Raw genomic sequence first — 20,383 nt, forward strand, 5'->3', positions numbered from 1 at the left:
CGTCTCACCCAATCCACCGCCCTGTCAAATGACACATATGACACAGAGCACAACTCCTCGTCAATACCGTCATTAACGGACAATCCCTTAGGGAACGACAGGTGGTGGATCAGGCGAAATCTATTCGCCTCCTTCTTGGGAACGACACCTAAAGGCGAAATATGAAGATTCCGGAAAGGAGGAACAGCAAAGGGCCCTGCAATCCGACCAAGTGACAGCTCTTTATCTAGCTTCTCAGACACCACTTCAGGACGCATGCGAGCCAACTTCAGATTACGATAACATGGTACAGAAAACGGAACCTCAGAGGGGATGACAAAACCGTCCCTAAACCCGTCCAACAAAAACTGAGCCGTGCATCGATCAGGATAACTATTTAGATAGGGAAGCATCGGGTCTAGCTGAACCGGTGTCATCCCTTTTCGTAACGGCATCAGACTGCTTTGCTCTAAGTTTTTTAAAACAGTGTGACCCTGCATGCGATCCCCCACAATGAGAGCATTCGTGTTTAAAGCGGCAGGTGCTGCCGAACCGGCACTGACCTTCATTGAATTGCCAACAATAACCGGGACGTTGCACAGCGGAGGGCGCCTGTCCCGAAGAAGGCACCCCTGCACCGGATCGAAATGGCTGAGGCGGTAACCTGGCAGCCACCATGAGACTCATCCACAAATTAATGTCTTTGTGATCCCACCGGATTGAAGGCCGGACCGCCTTCCTCTGACGAAACTGCTCGTCATATCGAATCCATGCGGTCCCGCCATAAACCCGGTAGGCCTCACCTATAGATTCCTCATAGCAGAATAAAGCCGAACAGTGCTGAGGGGCCTTCTCACCTATGATACTGGCCAATATGTGAAATGCCTGTAACCAATTTGCGAAAGTACGCGGTATCAAGCGATACCGGCGTCTTTCTTCCTCCTCTTTCTTGGACTCAGTGAGTTTGACTCTGTCTAAATTGAACTTCTCAAGAGGCAAAAGAGAAAATATCTCCACATATTCATCCTTCCATATCCTCTCTCTAACCTCCAGCTTAACATGCGCCCCTAAGGGGCCACTGAAACAAAGGTAGATCTCGCCCTTCGCTGCATCATCTAATCTGACCGGATCAACCGCCACCTCACCCTGCGACGTCCCCGCCGTCTCAGCGCCAGCAACAATCGGCACAAGAGGCGAAGGTGCAGGAACAGCCGCAGGAGGAGGGGCCGAGGCCGGAGTAACCCAAGCAGAAGCAGGAGATGGAGAACTAACTGTTGGTACATAACTATCAATAAACTGCCTCACACTAGCAAATAGGGTAGACAAAGGGTCCGGGGAGGGGGAATAATTAGCTGAAGGGCAAGAAGGGTTCAGGGAGGGGAGAAGCCCTGACCGCAAAGAAAGAAGGGGGTGGTGTGACTCACCAGGCTGGCTCCGGTGGAGCGCCGAGGCAGCCGCAGCTCCGGATTCGTCTGGAACGTGGCCCAAATCCCGGTAGTCGACCTCATCATCAGAGGAGGAAGGAGGAGACCTGGTGTGATGATGGTGGGAGGCACGGCGGCCGCCGCGGACAGGTCTGTGAAGATCTGGCTCCTGGAGCGTGGCCGTAGTGGACCGCTGTGGGTGACGATGCTGAAGCTCAGATGCCGGATCCTGATGGGCAGCAGGCAGTGTAGAGGAGCGCTGGTCAGCTGGCACTGGGGACAATGCAGGCCGAGACTCCGCCCCCCGTGGGCGAGCCGCTGCACGAGATTTCTTTGCAGCCCTTCTCTTAATCCTTTGGCTTGGGCCTGCAGAGGGTCGGGATGTGGAGGGAGAGCGCTCTGGAAGGCGGAGCTCACGATCCTGAGGCTCCGCCTCCGCAGCCATGGCGTCAGATCGGCGTCTTCCGGTGGGCGGGGCCAGAATTGCAGAAGGCCCGGCTGCATCGCGAGATCCCGACGCAGCCGCTGACGTCACCACGCCGGGAGTAGGAGGGGCTGAAGCAGCTAGGCCGGAGACCACCGCGGAGGTAGGGGAGCCATGGCGCCGTGCGGATGGATTCCGCCGGCTCCGCACTGTCTCACCTCGGGAGGTCTGCGCATCGGAGACAGCTGCAGGAGGCGGCGGGTCCCTTGAGGGGCTCCGGGCACGGCGCCGACGCTTCGGAGAGGCAGATGGGCTGAGGCGCTGCGGCGGTCGTGACGGCCTGGCGGGTCTGGATGAAGCAGCCGGAGGGGGCACCGCTGGAGGGGACGAGACATCAGGAGGTGAATCAGGCAAGGCCGCTAACAAAGTGCTGCGCAGCCAAGCCGCTCCATGAAGGGCAGAGAGACGCCGGATGGAGTCCTGCAGGATTTGTTCGTCCGACATGACAGCGCTGGGGAAAGTTCCAGGTGAGGAGTGAACAAGGGGCTGGGAAGGGACAAACACTAAATAGCCCCCCTTATGGTAAACAAACCCACCCCTGACCGGCCACTAACCCCAAACAAACCCACTCCCGCCAAAATATTAACCCCTGTAGCAAAACCTATACCTGCATGACTTGCAAAATCCCTGTCATGCGGGCCTATGCTGAATGCTCCAGCTCCGGCCCTTCCTGGATCTCCTGTTTACTAGACAGGCGCTTTAACCAACTAAGCCACAGCGCCAACTGTTTGAGTTCCTTTTATCTTCCATAACTAGACTATTCAGCGTCTTAGTTTACTTTGGCCACTCCTGTTACTTCATGTTTCATGACTATTTCAGACTCAGGGCTGGCTTGGAAAAAGTGACTTGCAATATAGGGTTAAAGGAGGATTGAGCTTCCAGAGAGAGCAGAGGCAAATTGTAGTCCCTTAAATAGTCCACTCATCGGGAAGGACTCTCCATCGATAGGACGTGGGCCTTATTACCCCTCTCATGGCAGTGGCGTCAAGAGTATAAGAGGAGGTGCTGGACCTGAAGCTCTAGGCCACGTAAATCAGCTCTCGCCGACACCAATTGGCAAAGGACTGGCGGAGAGGGGCGTTCCATCAACCAGTAGGTAAGGGATCGGATCAGTAATGTTTGAGTCCTAAGTTGTCTATCTTTTTATGCATCGGTGGACAATGTGATACAGTGTCCACTCATGATTGTCTTGTGTGCCTCCCAAAAAAACACTGCTGAGGACACTGAATCCAAATAATCATGGAAGTAACTGATTAGGTGGGACCATAGCGTAGCACCCTGGGGCGATGGCCTCTCTATGTCTGGCCTACTGTATATGTCTGAGTTTAATAAGATACACGGCTAGCTCTCAGCAGCGCTCCCAACTGTGACAGTTTTAGGACACGTTCACATGGAGGATAGTGGTCAGGCAAACAAAAATCTCCTTTAGGAATTAGAAACAAACTTTGATGTGTTTTTGAAAAACCCTCCAAATTGTGATAAAAAAAAACCTAACAACTAAGAGGACATTTCTTTTTTCTTCTAGATGAAATGAATGAATGAGAAGTGACCTCACGCCTAGAGTCGCTGGTGATTGGCTGAGGACTGCCTGCAAGGTATTATGGGGAGGCTCGCCTGGCCCAAGGTCATGTGATCCCTTTTCGGTCTTTATGTGGCATCAATTTTTTTAACCAAATTGCCCAAATCTAATTCTGAAGGTTCCCTGAACTCCGGCCTTCTAATTGGCCTTCTTGTCCTGGAGCTTGTCCTGTAATTCCCTTCTACATTATACCCCGGACATCACAGCAATGTTTGGTAGAACAGGTCCGCCATTGTTCATGTCCCTCCCTCTTCTTCCTATTCTTCTTCTTAGAGTCTGTACACATGTGGCTGCAGGACATACAGACTGTTTTTATACTGGGTGGAGGAGACTTCTATAGTTTTCTGAATATTGGTTTTTCCCACTTTCCTGTTGATTTTAGAGAGAACTTACTGCAGCCAGGACTAGAAGGAAAGACAAGTCACGTGAGTATAAAAGGCTGTGATACTTAGTCTCTTCACCGTTACTGTAAAATTATCTCTATATAAATGCTCTGAATAGTTTCTATGGTTCTCTTCAATATTTTACCTCCTTTTTGTCAATTTTGCTTGTAATACTAATAAAAAGCCTTAGCCTCCCCGTCGGGGAATCGAACCCCGGTCTCCCGCGTGACAGGCGGGGATACTTACCACTATACTAACGAGGAGTTGCCATAGTATTTGCTTTCAGGCACAATTCCTTAAAGGGAAACAGACCACATTTCTCAAGCCCATGTTTTGGGTTTGAGGACCATCTTGCTTGTTCTTTGGTTCCTGCTTCGGTTTTCTCTCTAGGAGAACCTTGATGAGAGTCTTATAGGAATGAAGAGGGAACTGGTGAGTCGGAGGGTCCTCACACGCTGCAAGTCAGGACCATAAAGGATTGTATAATTCACAAATACAGTCACCGGTCACATTACCTTCACTATCATTTACATCTTATACCTTTCTAGTGGGCCAAAAAGTCTGAAATCTTTGGTGTTTCTTTAAATTGCTCAGAAATAAAATATTAGTCTGGCCCGTACGGGGATCGAACCCGCGACCTTGGCGTTATTAGCACCACGCTCTAACCAACTGAGCTAACCGGCCACTTACAGAAATTCTTTTTATCAAACTCAAAAAAAAATAAAAATAAAATAGTAAGTAAAAGATTGCGTCTAATAAAAATACAAGAACAACTACAATGATGTGTTTGTCCTACACACTGCACAGTTTCTGTTGCTGCTGTGTGACCTGCACCAATCAGATTTATCCCGCTGCCCCTGCCAGTCACTCCAGACTGTGCCAGACACTATACCGCTACCTCTGGTCTGTGCCAGTCACTGTACTCATTGCCTACTCTCTATAGAATACAATATAAACTCCTGAATTATTGCTCTGTAATGTCTCATTGACCCTCTGATTTGTAAAGTTCTGCAGAATATGGTGCAATTATATAAATAAAGTTTTATTTTAATATTATTAACCCCTTGAGTGAGTACAAATGTTTGTTTGTTTTTTCAACTCCCTTGGACCTCCACCTATTATATTCTGGGGTCTGAAGACACCACAGTATGAAGCGACGGCCATGTTAGTTCACCTGAGACGAATCTACATTTGCTTAATTTAATTAAAAAAACTAATAATTTGTAATTTTTGAGTTGAACCCGACTCAGTACGAAGCAATTCACGAAACTCTAGTCACCACAGTTTGGATTATTATTAGAGATGAGCGAACACCAAAATGTTCGAAGTTCGAAATCCGATTCGAACAGTCGCTCACTGTTCGTGTGTTCGAATGGGTTTCGAACCCCATTATAGTCTATGGGGAACAGATACTCGTTAAGGGGGAAACCCAAATCAGTCTCAGGAGGGTCACCAAGTCCACTATGACACCCCAGGAAATGATGCCAACACCTCTGGAATGACACTGGGACAGCAGGGGAAGCATGTCTGGGGGCATAAAAGTCACTTTATTACATGGAAATCCCTGTCAGCTTGCGATTTTCACAAGCTAACTTTTTCCAATAGGAATGCATTGGCCAGCGCTGATTGGCCAGTTTACAGAATTCGGCCAATCAGCGCTGGCTCTGCCGGAGGAGGCGGAGTCTAAGATCGCTCCACACCAGTCTCCATTCAGGTCCGACCTTAGACTCCGCCTCCTCCGGCAGAGCCAGCGCTGATTGGCCGAATTCTGTAAACTGGCCAATCAGCGCTGGCCAATGCATTCTATTGGCGTGATGCAGCAGAGCTGAATGTGTGTGCTGAGCTCCACAGCAGTCTCCATTGTGTTCCAGTATCAGATGTAGCAGTGTTGACAGCATCAGCACGGCTACATCTCCGAGGGTGCTCAATCTCCGGCATAGCAGAGCTGGCCGTGCACTGAACTCTCGGCTACGCCACCGGCGTAGTTGAGCTCAGCACACACATTCAGCTCTGCTTTATCACACCAATAGAATGCATTGGCCAGCTCTGATTGGCCAGAGTACATAATTCGGCCAATCAGCGCTGGCTCTGCTGGAGGAGGCGGAGTCTAAGGTCGGACCAGAATGGAGACGGGTGTGGAGCGATCTTAGACTCCGCCTCCTCCAGCAGAGACAGCGCTGATTGGCCGAATTATGAACTCTGGCCAATCAGCACTGGCCAATGCATTCCTATGGGAAAAAGTTTATCTCACAAAAATCACAATTACACCCCCGATAGAGCCCCAAAAAGTTATTTTTAATAACATTCCCCCCTAAATAAAGGTTATCCCTAGCTATCCCTGCCTGTACAGCTATCCCTGTCTCATAGTCACAAAGTTCACATTCTCATATGACCCGGATTTGAAATCCACTATTCGTCTAAAATGGAGGTCACCTGATTTCGGCAGCCAATGACTTTTTCTGATTTTTTCCGATGCCTCCGGTGTCGTAGTTCCGGTCCCACCTCCCCTGCGCTATTATTGGTTCAAAAAAGCGCCAGGGAAGGTGGGAGGGGAATCGAATTTTTTTGGAGTTTGCCACGTGATGTTCGATTCGAATCGAACAGCCTGATATCCGATCGAACATGTGTTCGATAGAACACTGTTCGCTCATCTCTAATTATTATGTCTAAATAAAAATGAATGGAGACAACAAACCAAAACCGTAGTCGGCAGGATTTGAACCTGCGCGGGGAGACCCCAATGGATTTCTAGTCCATCGCCTTAACCACTCGGCCACGACTACTGATGTTGATAGCCAAGACTGCCATGGTAACTCCATTGGATTTCCCAATCTCATCAAGGAAAGGTGTTAGTAGTTTGTGTTATTACATTGCCTATATTGTTGGCTTTCTTAAAGACAATTTCATTTTGGGTCACTAAGAGGTCTGCAATTTTATTTTTACCTTCATTTTTCCTTATATTTATTTCTCTTAACAACCAGGGAATTGGTTTCCATTTTTCCAATTTCTCCAAGTCCAGTCTTATATCCCAATGGCTGGGAAGTGCAGGAACCATATTCCGTTGCGCCCCTGTGGGATTATATATGATGTAATGTATAGGCTGAGCCATGTCACCTCAGGGAAGTTATTCTCAGATCCCCCGCTCCTCTGTTTAGTCAGCATTCTGGGGTGTCGCATCAAGCACTGTGTCTCTCGTATGTCACCTCCGGCATCTGATGACATGATGACAGCCATGTGATGCAGCATCTGTCCCAGCTCGATGAACTGTTTATGGTTCCAAAGAAAATTAGAAAGAGGCCAAAAAGAAATTCCAAAGACTGATATGCATCTTTCCCCCTACGCCCAACAGCAGCACAACTGGGGTATTTCTGCCCCTATGAGCTGTTAGGACAGGTGGACTTTTTAATTACCTAACAGCTTTTGACCCCTATAAGAGGCCGGAAGACCTGCTCCTCCCTTGTGTTTTTTTCTGTCCTGTGGGACAGGACAGGTGATCAAGGGGCGAGCAGGTGTTCTGACCTCCTATAGGGGTCCACTACTCTCCCCCATCCGTACCTGACAGCGGAAGATCTTTTTCTTGGACATCCTCTTCTATTTCAGCAGGGGTCCTCTTCTCCCGGCGGGGACCCTGCCGGCTCGTGCGCGCTCCTGTCTGGCTGGCGCGCCGGGTTGGGGCTTTCCCCGGGTATAGGAACGCTAGACCTAGGAACCTTTCTCAGGTTCCTCGGGTCCGCCGTCTAGCAGGGTCCGCCGCGCATGCGCAGTGCGCGGGTCTCGCGGCAGACGGAAAGAGGATAACCCCTAGACACGAGCGTCTGGGGGTTCGGGGACCTTACCTGAGTCAGATCCCCCCCCTCCCCCCTGTCTTCCCCCCTCCCCCTTTTCTCATGGAGATTCTGGCTCCGTTGTAGCCCCTGCCCCCTGGGCGGGGCTCCGGACAAAACCCCGCCCCCTGGCCTATTTAAGTCCCCCTAGAGCTTCAGTTAGTGCTTGTCGCTCCGGTTGCAAGCACATCAGTTGGTGAAGCTCCCTGGTCATTTCATTGCTGGAGAGCTGTCTTCATTGACTAAGGTTCGGTGGACATGGCTGGGGGGGGGGAGGGAGGTTGGGGAGTTGCATCCCTGGGAGCAGTAAGTAGTTAGTGTATCCTTTTCTTCCTCCTCAGAATGTCTTCTTCTTCCTCCACTGTTCCTCCTAGAAGGAAGGCTGCTTCCAAAAGGAAGCATCTGGCGTGCGCTTCCTGTAGAGTGCCGCTGCCTGATGACTCCCAATATCGGTTCTGTCAGGGGTGCAGGGCCCCCTCTGTTGAAACAACTCCCATGCGAGAGATGGTTTCCTGGGTGAAGGGGTACGTCCAGGACTCCATGAAAAGGATGGAAGCCGTCTCCCTGGCCAAGAGGCCACGGCTGGATTGTGAATTGTCCCTGCCGCCTCTGGAAAAGCTGCGCCTCAGGGATGTGGAGTCGTCTTCTAGTATGGAGGAGGAGAAGGAGATTTTTCCCCTGGACAAAATGTCCAGAGTATTCAAGACCCTAAGAATCAGAGACCGGGAAGGCGGGGAAGGCTCTAGCCGTAGGTCTCGTACCTTCAGGCCCTCTTCGGAGATGCTCCGCCTGATGGAGGGCGAATGGAGGCACCCGGAGAGATCCTTTGCACCATCCAGACGCTTCAAAGCACTTTTTCCCGTCTCTGAAAGTCAACTAAAGGCGTGGGGTCCCCCACCAAAGGTGGACGTCGCCGTGGCCAAGTTATCAAGGCGCTCCATCCTTCCATCAGGGGACGGCTCGGGCCTCAGGGACCCCATGGATCGCCGAGTCGAAGGATCTTTGAGGCGTGTATATTCGTCCGCCTCTGCCCAGGCCTCTTTGGGCATGGTCGCGAATGAGGTAGCAACTGGCTTACGCGCAGAACTGTCATCCCTGGCAAAGGACATCGATTCCGGCGTGGATCGTGATGATCTCCTTGCAGCAGTGTCCGACATCACGCTGTTGGTGGATCACCTGACAGAGGCTACCCATTTTCAGACCCGTCTGGCGGCTAGATCCATGGCACTGGCTACTGTGGCTCGCCGACTCCTATGGCTGAAGCCCTGGAAGGCTGACCTTACTTCCAAAAATAGCCTCTATGGTCTCCCCTTTGAGCCCGGACGGCTGTTCGGAAGGGAGCTCGACTACATCATGGAAGGCTGGGCCGACTCCAAGGGCAAGAACCTGCCACAGCCCCTTGAAGGTCGGAGTACCTCCTTTCGAGGAAGAGGCACCCGGAGAGGCACCAGAGGCCAGCGGCGATCTGGGAGAGGAAGAGGTTGGGGCTCATCTCGTGGCCGTAAGAATGCCCCCTTCTAATTCCCTCTCAGTACACCCCCCCTTCCTACCCCCCCCCCTCCCCTGGGGTGGGCGGTCGTCTTTCCCACTATGTGGAGGCCTGGCGGCAGAATATTCGGGACCCCTGGGTCATCCAGACGATCCAGAAGACTATAAAATTAATTTGGTTTCCCAGCCGCCAGAGAAGATGGTAAGAACCCGCCCTCTTCAGGGCCCCAAACAACTTCATCTGGAGAGATTGATTCAGGAGTACGTGGACAAGGCCCCCCTAGAGGTGGTTCCTCGCGCAGAGCAAGGCACAGGCGTCTACTCTCCAGGTTTCTTGGTCCCCAAGCCATCAGGCGAGTGGCGTATGATCATCGATCTCAGGTATCTGAATCACTTCATCCGCAGGCTGCGGTTTCGCATGGAAACCATAAGGTCAGTACTACCTTTCATGCACCCTGGAGATCACTTCGTCACTCTGGACCTGAAGGACGCCTACCTCCACGTACCCATCTTTCTGGCACACCGAAAGTTCCTAAGGATTGCCGTATACATAGAAGGGAAAGAGGCGCACTTTCAGTTCGCAGCCCTCCCATTCGGCATATCCTCCGCCCCCACACCTTCACAAAGGTTATAGCTCCGGTCGCTGCCGCCCTGCGCCTTCAAGGCATATTCATAGTCCCGTACCTGGATGACTGGCTTCTGAAGGCTCATTCAAAGGAGGTTCTTACCACGCAGGTGCAGACCGTCGTAGCTCTACTAGACAAGCTGGGGTGGCTGGTAAACTGGCAGAAGTCAGTGATGGTGCCATCAACACGAGTTCAGTTCCTGGGACTTATTCTAGACTCTCTCAACATGACGGTCTCTCTACCCTCTCCTCGCAAAAGGAAAATTGCTCGGGCAGCACATCATTTGTCTTCCACACAGAAGGTCACCATCAGGACGGCTATGAAGGTCCTTGGATTGATGTCCGCTGCCCTAGATGCAGTTCCTTGGGCCCTATGGCATATGCGCCCTCTACAGAACGAGATCTTGAGAGTCTGGAATCACAGTCCTTCAGGTTTACAGAAGCCAATCCAGTTAACCATCAGCACCCGGCAAACCTTGCCCTGGTGGACCCATCTGCGAGATGGGAAGTCCTCGGTCCAGCCCGCCTGGACCCTGTTGACTACAGATGCCTCCCTCACAGGCTGGGGAGCTCATCTGGGGGAGACCCCGGTTCAAGGTACATGGAATCAGCGGGAGAGGTCGCACTCATCCAACTGGCGCGAGCTTACCGCAGTTCATCGAGCTCTTCTGTCATTTGCACCACTTCTACGAGGGAAAGCGGTCAAAGTAAGATCAGACAATCTGACGACAGTCCACTATATCAACAAGCAGGGAGGAACCAGGTCCCCCTTGCTCATGCAAGTCACCAACCTGATCTTCTCCTGGGCAGAACGAAACCTCTCCCAGCTGGCCGCGGTACATATCCAGGGCCGCCTGAACATCTTAGCGGATCAACTCAGCAGAGGCCGCCCGACCGCAGGCGAATGTTCCTTGAATCAGGACATCTTCCACTACCTGACCAGGAGGTGGGGTCTCCCCGAGGTGGATCTGATGGCCACCCAACACAATGCCAAAGTAGAAAGGTTTTGCTCCCTGTACCGGGAAGACAACCCTTTGGCTGTGGATGCCCTGTCAATACCATGGAGGTTCGAAGTGGCATACGTGTTCCCTCCCATCCTGATGATCCCAAAGGTATTGGCGAAACTCAGGCAGGACCAGACTTCGGCAATAGTGATCATGCCGTTCTGGCCAAAAAGGTCATGGTTCACCGACCTTATCCTTATGAGTCGGGGGAACTACTGGAGGCTTCCACCAGTCAGGAACCTGGTGTCACTGAACAGTCGGCCTTGCCTGGGCCTAGACAAATTCAACCTCACTGCCTGGAGGTTAACCGCGCCATACGCGCAGACAGAGGATTGTCCCAGGGAGTGCTAAGTACCTTAGCCCACTCAAGAGCAGAGGCAACTAATCAGAGCTACCAGAGGATCGCCCGGATATTCCAAAATTGGTGTACAGAGATGCAGTCCTGGAGTTCTTACAGAACGGTCTGGAAAGAGGACTAGCACCTGCCACCCTCAAGATTCAAGTGTCAGCTCTATCTGCTCTTCTGGAGACACGGTTATCACAAGATCCTCTTGTCAAACAGTTCCTTAGGGGGGCTGCCAGGCTCCGCCCCCAGGTACGGCCCCCTGTCCCAAGGTGGGACCTGGCCACGGTTCTACAAGGGCTCTGTGCGCCCCCCTTCGAACCATTATCTGAAGTGGACTGGAAGTACCTGTCATTTAAAGTGACCTTTCTGTTGGCAATAACCTCTGCCAAGAGGGTTGGCGAATTGCAGGCTCTAGCAGCCTCCGAACCTTTCATAACTTTCTTTCCTGACAGAGTACAGCTAAGGTTCGTCCCAGGATTCTTGCCGAAGGTACCAACACTTCAGAACACCAATCAAGTGATCACCCTACTGGGTTTCTTTCCCTCCCCTGCCACTGAGCAGGAGGAGAAGCTACACACACTGGATCTGGTAAGAGCACTACGTATCTACCTGGACCGTACAGCACCCTTCCGAAGATCAGAGAATCTTCTGATTAATGTGTTTGGCCACAATAGAGGCGCTAAAGCATCAAAGGTAACCCTGTCTAGATGGATCAGAGAAGCTATCAGCTGTTCCCTACGGGCTCAGAATCTTCCTTTTCCAGATTTCCTACGAGCCCATGCCACCCGATCAGTGGCGACATCATGGGCAGAAACACGGTTCCTCTCTCTAGAGCAGATATGTGCTGCAGCCTCTTGGAGCTCACAGCTGACTTTTGCCAAACACTACAGATTGGACTGGCGTACGACCGATGCTACAGCATTTGGGCACTCCGTCTTGGCATCAGCCTGCCAGGAGGTCCCGCGCTAGGGGAGATAATACTTGCTAAATCCCCTGTTGTGCTGCTGTTGGGCGTAGGGGGAAAGAAAGATTATGAATGATAATCTGTTTTCCCTTAGCCCAAACAGCAGCACAAGGCTCCCTCCCTAAGAGGTGCTATTGTACAATATGTGATGTATATGTGTGTGTCACCTTTATGAATTGCTCTGTAGATCATACTTGTTACTAACACAAGGGAGGAGCAGGTCTTCCGGCCTCTTCTAGAGGTCAAAAGCTGTTAGGTAATTAAAAATTCCACCTGTCCTAACAGCTCATAGGTGCAGGAATACCCCAGTTGTGCTGCTGTTTGGTCTAAGGGAAAACAGATTATCATTCATAATCTTTCTTTCTAAAGTAATTAAGAAGACTACCCTACCTTCTGAAGATATTACACTCTTAGGACTCCTCCTAAACCTATCTATAAAACATAGTGTAGAATACTCTTAGGGCTCCTAAGAACCTATCTATAAAACATAGTGTAGAATACTCTTAGGGCTCCTAGGAACCTATCTATAATACATAGTGTAGAATACTCTTAGGACTCCTAGGAACCTATCTATAACACATAGTGTAGAATACTCTTAGGGCTCCTAGGAACCTATCTATAATACATAGTGTAGAATACTCTTAGGGCTCCTAGGAACCTATCTATAACACATAGTGTAGAATACTCTTAGGGCTCCTAGGAACCTATCTATAACACATAGTGTAGAATACTCTTAGGGCTCCTAGGAACCTATCTATAAAACATAGTGTAGAATACTCTTAGGGCTCCTAGGAACCTATCTATAAAACATAGTGTAGAATACTCTTAGGACTCCTAGGAACCTATCTATAACACATAGTGTAGAATACTGTCAGGTCTCCTAGGAACCTATCTATAAAACATAGTGTAGAATACTCTTAGGGCTCCTAGGAACCTATCTATAAAACATAGTGTAGAATACTCTTAGGACTCCTAGGAACCTATCTATAAAACATAGTGTAGAATACTCTTAGGGCTCCTAGGAACCTATCTATATAACATAGTGTAGAATACTCTTAGGACTCCTAGGAACCTATCTATAATACATAGTGTAGAATACTCTTAGGGCTCCTAGGAACCTATCTATATAACATAGTGTAGAATACTGTCAGGTCTCCTAGGAACCTATCTATAAAACATAGTGTAGAATACTCTTAGGGCTCCTAGGAACCTATCTATATAACATAGTGTAGAATACTGTCAGGTCTCCTAGGAACCTATCTATAAAACATAGTGTAGAACACTCTTAGGGCTCCTAGGAACCTATCTATATAATACAGTGTATCTATAAAAAAATATGTTAAGGATTTGGTTTTTTGGGGGAAAGAATTTACATTTCTTTTTACAATTTTTGGTCAGGGTTTTGAGGCGATTATGGCCTCAAAACCCTGATCAAAAACTACGTGTGAATATACCCTTAAGGCTCACAGGCCTGGGTGCAAAAGCTCAGTTTGGGAACAACTTCTTGCTACAAGGTTTTGTTAGGTTGCTCATTTGATGTGTTTGACTTGCTTATCTGTAATGGCCACAAACACAAGGACTATGTGATGCAAGACATCTGGGAAGGTTCCTTTCTTACAGCAGGCCAAGCATAACCTTCAGTAAACACAAGTAGTACAGGAACACACAGTATAGTTTTATGTGTACTTGTCTTAACCCCTACATGGATCTGATTCCTAGGTGTCATCTTCTCCGGGTGTAGTAGTTGTAGCTTCTCTATTTCTTCTCCTTCTGGCCCATATAACAATGACCATTTCTCCTGTCCAGGACACTTATATGCGGTTTACTTGCCAGGTATCCTTAGTTCTTCCATTTTTCAACACCCTGCTATTCTCTATACAAAGTCCTCAAGTGTAAAAGTCCCATCATGCTTGAAATTGGTCCAAGGTTTTTAGCCAAAAGTGCACAAAGAGAAGCCCACTGTGCTTGGTACCGTCCGCACAACTAGACCGGCCACACTGTCCTAACAGTGCACCGCAGGGTTCAAGAATCTTCTGGCTGGAGCTGTCTATGGGCTGATGCAGGTATATACAGTAATGTCATCATACTGACCTCATCTTCCAAATATAGAAAAGACAAGGCACTGCTGAGATTCGAACTCAGGATCTCCTGTTTACTAGACAGGCGCTTTAACCAACTAAGCCACAGCGCCAACTGCCTAAGTCTTGTTTTTCTTCAGAAACAGTTTTTTAGGCCCGATTCACATCCACATTGGGGTTTTGATTTAGGAAGTCTGCTCGGGGACCCCCTGAATGGAGACCTATATGCATTAGAAAGCGGTTACTAGGGAACTCTGCAGACTGCATAGACTATAATGGGGTCCGTGTGTTTTCTGCGCGGCGTCTGCAGGAGTCATGCAGAGAGAAACGTACTTCATGAATGACTTTTCTCCCCGCATGACTCGTGCGGACACCACGCGGAAAACACACGGACTCTATTATAGTTTATTAGTCACTTTCATGTGATCACCGCTTGTCAATGCGTTCAGTATTCTGTTCAGGGGTCCCCATGTGGACTCTCCAAATGGAATACCAAATACAGATGTGAATGAGGCCTTAACTGCAAAGTATAATGATTCTGTGGCAAAGTTGGTTAGTGCATTCAGCTGTATATAGAAAAGTAAGTAGCTGGAGCCCACCCTGGGTTGATGGCCTCTCTTTTTGTTCGGCCTGTAGGTCACAGTTACAGGAGATGTTTTGGCTAGGTCTCAACGCCGCTCGCAAACCAAGTGCATTGTCATTAGGATAGTTTTAGGACCTGTTCACATGGAGGATACTGGCCAGGCAGAAAAAAAAATCCAGAATTTCAAAAACCCCTCCAAATTCTGATTCAAAAAATTCTAAAAAATACACCATACACTCATTTCAATGGGAATTTAAGAATCTGAAGAGCGAGCTGAGCGCTTCCTTTTTCTTCTAGGTGAAATGAATGAATGAGAAGTGACCTCACACCTAGAGTCACTGGTGATTGGCTGAGGACACCCTGCAAGGCATTATGGGGAAGCCCGCCTGGCCCGAGGTCATGTGATCCCTTTTTCTGTCTTTATGTGGCACCAGTTATTTTGAGCAAATTGTCCAAATCTAATTCTGAAGGTTCCCTGAACTCCGGCCTTCTAATTGTCCTCATTCCTGTCCCAGTAGGGGTGAAATATTCGGAACCCTGACCTGGAGCTTGTCCTGTAATTCCCTTCTACATTATACCCCGGACATCACAGCAATGTTTGGTAGAACAGGTCCGCCATTGTTCATGTCCCTCCCTCTTCTTCCTATTCTTCTTCTTAGAGTCTGTACACATGTGGCTGCAGGACATACAGACTGTTTTTATACCGGGTGGAGGAGACTTCTATAGTTTTTTGAATATTTACTTGGTTTTTCCCACTTTCCTGTTGATTTTAGAGAGAACTTACTGCAGCCAGGACTAGAAGGAAAGACGTGTCACGTGAGTATAAAAGAGACTTAGTCTCTTCACCGTTACTGTAAAATTATTTCTATATAAATGCTCTGAATAGTTTCTATCATTGTCTTCAATATTTTACTTCCTTTTGTCAATTTTGCTTGTAATACTAATAAAAAGCTTTAGCCTCCCCGTCGGGGAATCGAACCCCAGTCTCCCGCGTGACAGGCGGGGATACTTACCACTATACTAACGAGGATTTGCCATAGTAATTGCTTTCAGGCACAATTCCTTAAAGGGAAACAGACCACATTCCCTGAAGACCATGTCCTGGGTTTGAGGACCATCTTCCTTGTTCTTAGCTCCCTCCTTCAGCTTTCTTTCTAGTAGAGCCTTGTTGAGAGTCTTATAGGAATGAAGAGAGAATTTACTTCCTGTTCACACATAAAAGACTGTATCAGATGGTAAGTTGGAGGGTCCTCACACGCTACAAGTCCCTATATACAGTCACCGGTAACATTACCTTCACTATCATTTACATCTTATACCTTTCTAGTGGGCCAAAAAGTCCAAAAATTGTGGTGGCATGTGTTTTTCAAATAGTTAAAGATAAAAAATCAGTCTGGCCCGTACGGGGATCGAACCCGCGACCTTGGCGTTATTAGCACCACGCTCTAACCAACTGAGCTAACCGGCCTCATGAAGAAAAGTTTTTTTCCACAACTCAGAACGAAAACAGATCACATGGGAAGTAAAGAAATAGTTTCTAGTAAAGCTGCAGGAATATAACTACAAGGAGGTTGGGATTTCCTTTGTTGTCCTGGTCTTTGTAGATTCACATTGTCACTGTTATACTTACTGAGTGGCCGATTTCTTCTAGGATGTGTATGCAGGGTGTGTGACCTGCACCAATCAGATATCTTACGCCTCCCCCCTCCTCTTCCTCTCTCCTCCCCTCACAGCTTTCACTTTCACTATTACTGGACTCCTCCTAGTAGTCGCTCAGAGTTGGTAAAATAGTTTATTTGCAGGATTCTCTTAGTCTGGGCAGATGGGGACTTCTCTTATTCTTCTGGATCTCTCAGCACCATTTGACACTATTGACCATCATCTCCTCCTCGCTATACTCCGCTCTGTCAGATCACGGATACCACGCTCTATATACATCTACAGAAATAGCTAAAAGTGGCCCCTGCACACAGTATTATCCCCCATAGTGGCCCCTGCACACAGTATTATGTCCCATAGTGGCCCCTGGACACAGTATTATGACCCATAGTGGCCCCTGCACACAGTATAATGTCCCATAGTGGCCCCTGTACACAGTATTATGTCCCATAGTGCTCCCTGCACACAGTATTATCCCCCATAGTGGCCCCTGCACACAGTATTATCCCCCATAGTGGCCCCTGCACACAGTATTATCCCCCATAGTGGCCCCTTGCACACAGTATTATGTCCCTTAGTGGCCCCTGCACACAGTATTATGCCCCATAGTGGCCCCTGCACACAGTATTATCCCCCATAGTGGCCCCTTGCACACAGTATTATGTCCCTTAGTGGCCCCTGCACACAGTATTATGCCCCATAGTGGCCCCTGCACACAGTATTATCCCCCATAGTGGCCCCTGCACACAGTATTATGTCCCATAGTGGCCCCCACACAGTATTATCCCCCATAGTGGCCCCTGCACACAGTATTATGCCCCTTAGTGGCCCCTGCACACAGTATTATCCCCCATAGTGGCTCCTGCACACAGTATTATGCCCCTTAGTGGCCCCTGCACACAGTATTATCCCCCATAGTGGCCCCTGCACACAGTATTATGCCCCTTAGTGGCCCCTGCACACAGTATTATCCCCCATAGTGGCTCCTGCACACAGTATTATGCCCCTTAGTGGCCCCTGCACACAGTATTATGTCCCATAGTGGCCCCTGCACACAGTATTATCCCCCATAGTGGTCCCTGCACACAGTATTATGTCCCATAGTGGCCCCTGCACACAGTATTATCCCCCATAGTGGCCCCTACACACAGTATTATCCCCCATAGTGGCCCCTACACACAGTATTATGCCCCTTAGTGGCCCCTGCACACAGTATTATGTCCCTTAGTGGCCCCTGCACACAGTATTATCCCCCATAGTGGCTCCTGCACACAGTATTATCCCCCATAGTGGCCCCTGTACACAGTATTATCCCCCATAGTGGCCCCTGCACACAGTATTATACCCCATAGTGGCCCCTGCACACAGTATTATGTCCCATAGTGGCCCCTATACACAGTATTATCCCCCATAGTGGCCCCTGCACACAGTATTATGTCCCATAGTGGCCCCTGCACACAGTATTATGTCCCATAGTGGCCCCTGTACACAGTATTACGTCCCATAGTGGCCCCTGTACACAGTATTATACCCCATAGTGGCCCCTGCACACAGTATTATCTTCAATGACTTCCAGGACGTCACATGATCCGAGATGCGGGCCCTGATCACGTGACGTCAGGGACATCACACAACTAGGGCCGAAGCCTGTCTGGAGCCCGGAGGTGAATAACACAGTTTTTTTATGTTCCCTCACCAACCCTGGGCCTCCAATCATTAAACTCGGGGTCGGTAAGTAAATAGGGCCCGATACCATATGGAGTGACTCCAGCAGGTAACGGCCTATTAAAAAAAAAAAAAAGCGCAGCATTAGCGGGTGTTGCCGGGCCCCCATTGTCCCAAGCCCTGTGGCAGCTGCTACTTCGGCTGTTACGCCCCTGGCCTAACGTTCTCTTTGCAGATTAGTCTCTCGCACCCCATCTCATGCCCAGACTGGAGCGACTCAGTCTTGATTCTTTGAGCCCTGTACATACATGACATCACTCAGCTGCAGACTTTGGCTTCTGATCATCTCAATGAATTTGTTGAGAATATTTCAGCACTGTCCCTTTAAGGAGATTACCATCTAAGCTAAAGATATAGCAGTTCCTTGTTAGTATAGTGGTAAGTATCCCCGCCTGTCACGCGGGAGACCGGGGGTCGATTACCCGACGGGGAGGCTGAACTTTTTGTTTGATTGTATGTCAAGATTACATAGAATCTTCTGGATATTCTCATACTGTGAAGACTCAGAAGTTATTATACACTGTAAGGCATCTTCTATGATAGCACCTACTTCTATGTATCTCCTTATGTGCCTATTTTAATTTTCTAAGACTTTTTTTCTGCATCTTATTTTTAAGGCCTGATATATTTTCCATCCAAGTGATGGCCATTACCAATAGATCAGTGAGATGGGTAAATTAATTTTTGTGCAAAATGGATGTCGCTGAACAGATACACAACCGCCATTACGTCCAGTTTTTATGGCCACCATTCTTGGCACAGGTGTGTGAATAGACACTCATTTCGGCACAATATATCGCCGGTGGCCTGTTGGTTAGTTATAGTTAGTCTACCAGATACCTGTGTTTCTGATTCTGCATTTGTCTGCTGTCCTGACCTGACTGATACCCATGTACCGGCCCTGGCTTGTCCCATCTCTTCTCCAGTTTCGGAGTTCCCTTTCTTTCTGTGGAACACGTGGCTTGCCTTATCCAGCTCAGTAACAAAGGAATAGAATGGAACCCCCCATTGAAATCAGAGGAGGAAGGAAGGCACTTGGATGGCATCTGAGTGCTTTCTATTAAAAAATCGGAACCTCCTTCACAGTCCCTTGTGAATATCAGTTAAGAGTTTGGAGAGCAGACAGGTAAGTACCCATACTTACCCATTGTAGGCCACAATCTCAATGTAGCCTGTGATCTACAAGTCAAGGAGTGGCAGAACAAGAAGCCTGTGGCTTCCTGCTCTATCAGTAGTAGAACGAAGTCACGGCGCTACTTGTCCCTGGTTCTGTGATTTGGTTGTATCTTTAATAACTAGATCAGTAAAAACTGAGAGAAGTGGCTGCATTCATTCCCCCATCCCCGATCCTGCTCGCAGCCTCCTCTTCAGCCTTCAATAGGCCTTGTGCACCACACATCATATTGTGATGATGTATTGTGCAGTTCATATGGGCCCCATGGAGGTTGAAGAGGAAAAGTGCATGAGCAGGAGCGGAGGTAGGTAAGTTTATGGGGGCTGTTACCTGACCTTCACTGCTTATTAAAAAAAAAAAAGTGGAGCTCCAGAGTCCCCTGGTCCACTGATACCCCAGTCAGCCAGTCCAAGCCTACATGGTAGAGCTTTGGTGTAAACAACATACGCACGTGGACAAATTGTTGGTGCCCATCGTTTAATGAAAGAAAAACCCACAATGGTCACAGAAATAACTTGAATCTGACAAACTGGAATTTGCCAAACTACATGTTGACAAGCCACAAAGCTTCTGGGATAATGTCCTATGGTCAGATAAGACAAAAATCTAACTTTTTGGCAAGGCACATCAGCTCTATGTTCACAGATGAAAAAATTAAGCCTATCTTGAAAACAAGACTGTCCCTACTGTGACACATGGAGGAGGCTCTGTTATGTTCTGGGGCTGCTTTGCTGCATCTGGCACAGGGGGTCTTGAATCTGTGCAGGGTACAATGAAATCTCAAGACTAGAGATGAGTGAGTATACTTGATCAAATACTTCCCCTGCATAGTTATTAGTGTAAAAAAAGGGCCAGGGAAGGTGGGAGGGGAATCAAATTTTTACTGCGGCTACCATGTGGTATTCGACTGTGTACTCCAATAACTATGCAGGGGAGTTATTCGATCGAATACTACTCGCTCATCTCTACTCAAGACTATCAAGGGATTCTAGAAAGAAATGTGCTACCCAGTGTCAGAAAGCTTGGTCTCAGTCGCAGGTCATGGGTCTAGCAACAGGAAAATG

General features: G+C 48.7%; 5 non-coding genes across 5 annotated transcripts; all 5 read right to left on the reverse strand.

The window, feature by feature from the left end:
• Positions 1-4,040: 4,040 nt before the first annotated feature.
• On the reverse strand, positions 4,041-4,112 carry TRNAD-GUC (transfer RNA aspartic acid (anticodon GUC)). Its single transcript has one exon. It is a non-coding gene; the product is annotated as a tRNA-Asp (tRNA).
• Positions 4,113-4,459: 347 nt separating this feature from the next.
• Positions 4,460-4,533, reverse strand: TRNAI-AAU (transfer RNA isoleucine (anticodon AAU)). Its single transcript has one exon. It is a non-coding gene; the product is annotated as a tRNA-Ile (tRNA).
• Positions 4,534-6,550: 2,017 nt separating this feature from the next.
• On the reverse strand, positions 6,551-6,632 carry TRNAS-AGA (transfer RNA serine (anticodon AGA)). The gene has a single exon. It is a non-coding gene; the product is annotated as a tRNA-Ser (tRNA).
• A 7,585-nt stretch (positions 6,633-14,217) lies between these two features.
• TRNAT-AGU (transfer RNA threonine (anticodon AGU)) lies at positions 14,218-14,291 on the reverse strand. Its single transcript has one exon. It is a non-coding gene; the product is annotated as a tRNA-Thr (tRNA).
• Positions 14,292-16,155: 1,864 nt separating this feature from the next.
• TRNAI-AAU (transfer RNA isoleucine (anticodon AAU)) lies at positions 16,156-16,229 on the reverse strand. The gene has a single exon. It is a non-coding gene; the product is annotated as a tRNA-Ile (tRNA).
• Between the last annotated feature and the right edge of the window lie 4,154 nt (positions 16,230-20,383).

The sequence above is a fragment of the Leptodactylus fuscus genome, chromosome 5 (genome assembly GCF_031893055.1).
Source record: "Leptodactylus fuscus isolate aLepFus1 chromosome 5, aLepFus1.hap2, whole genome shotgun sequence".
Classification (NCBI taxonomy): domain Eukaryota; kingdom Metazoa; phylum Chordata; class Amphibia; order Anura; family Leptodactylidae; genus Leptodactylus; species Leptodactylus fuscus.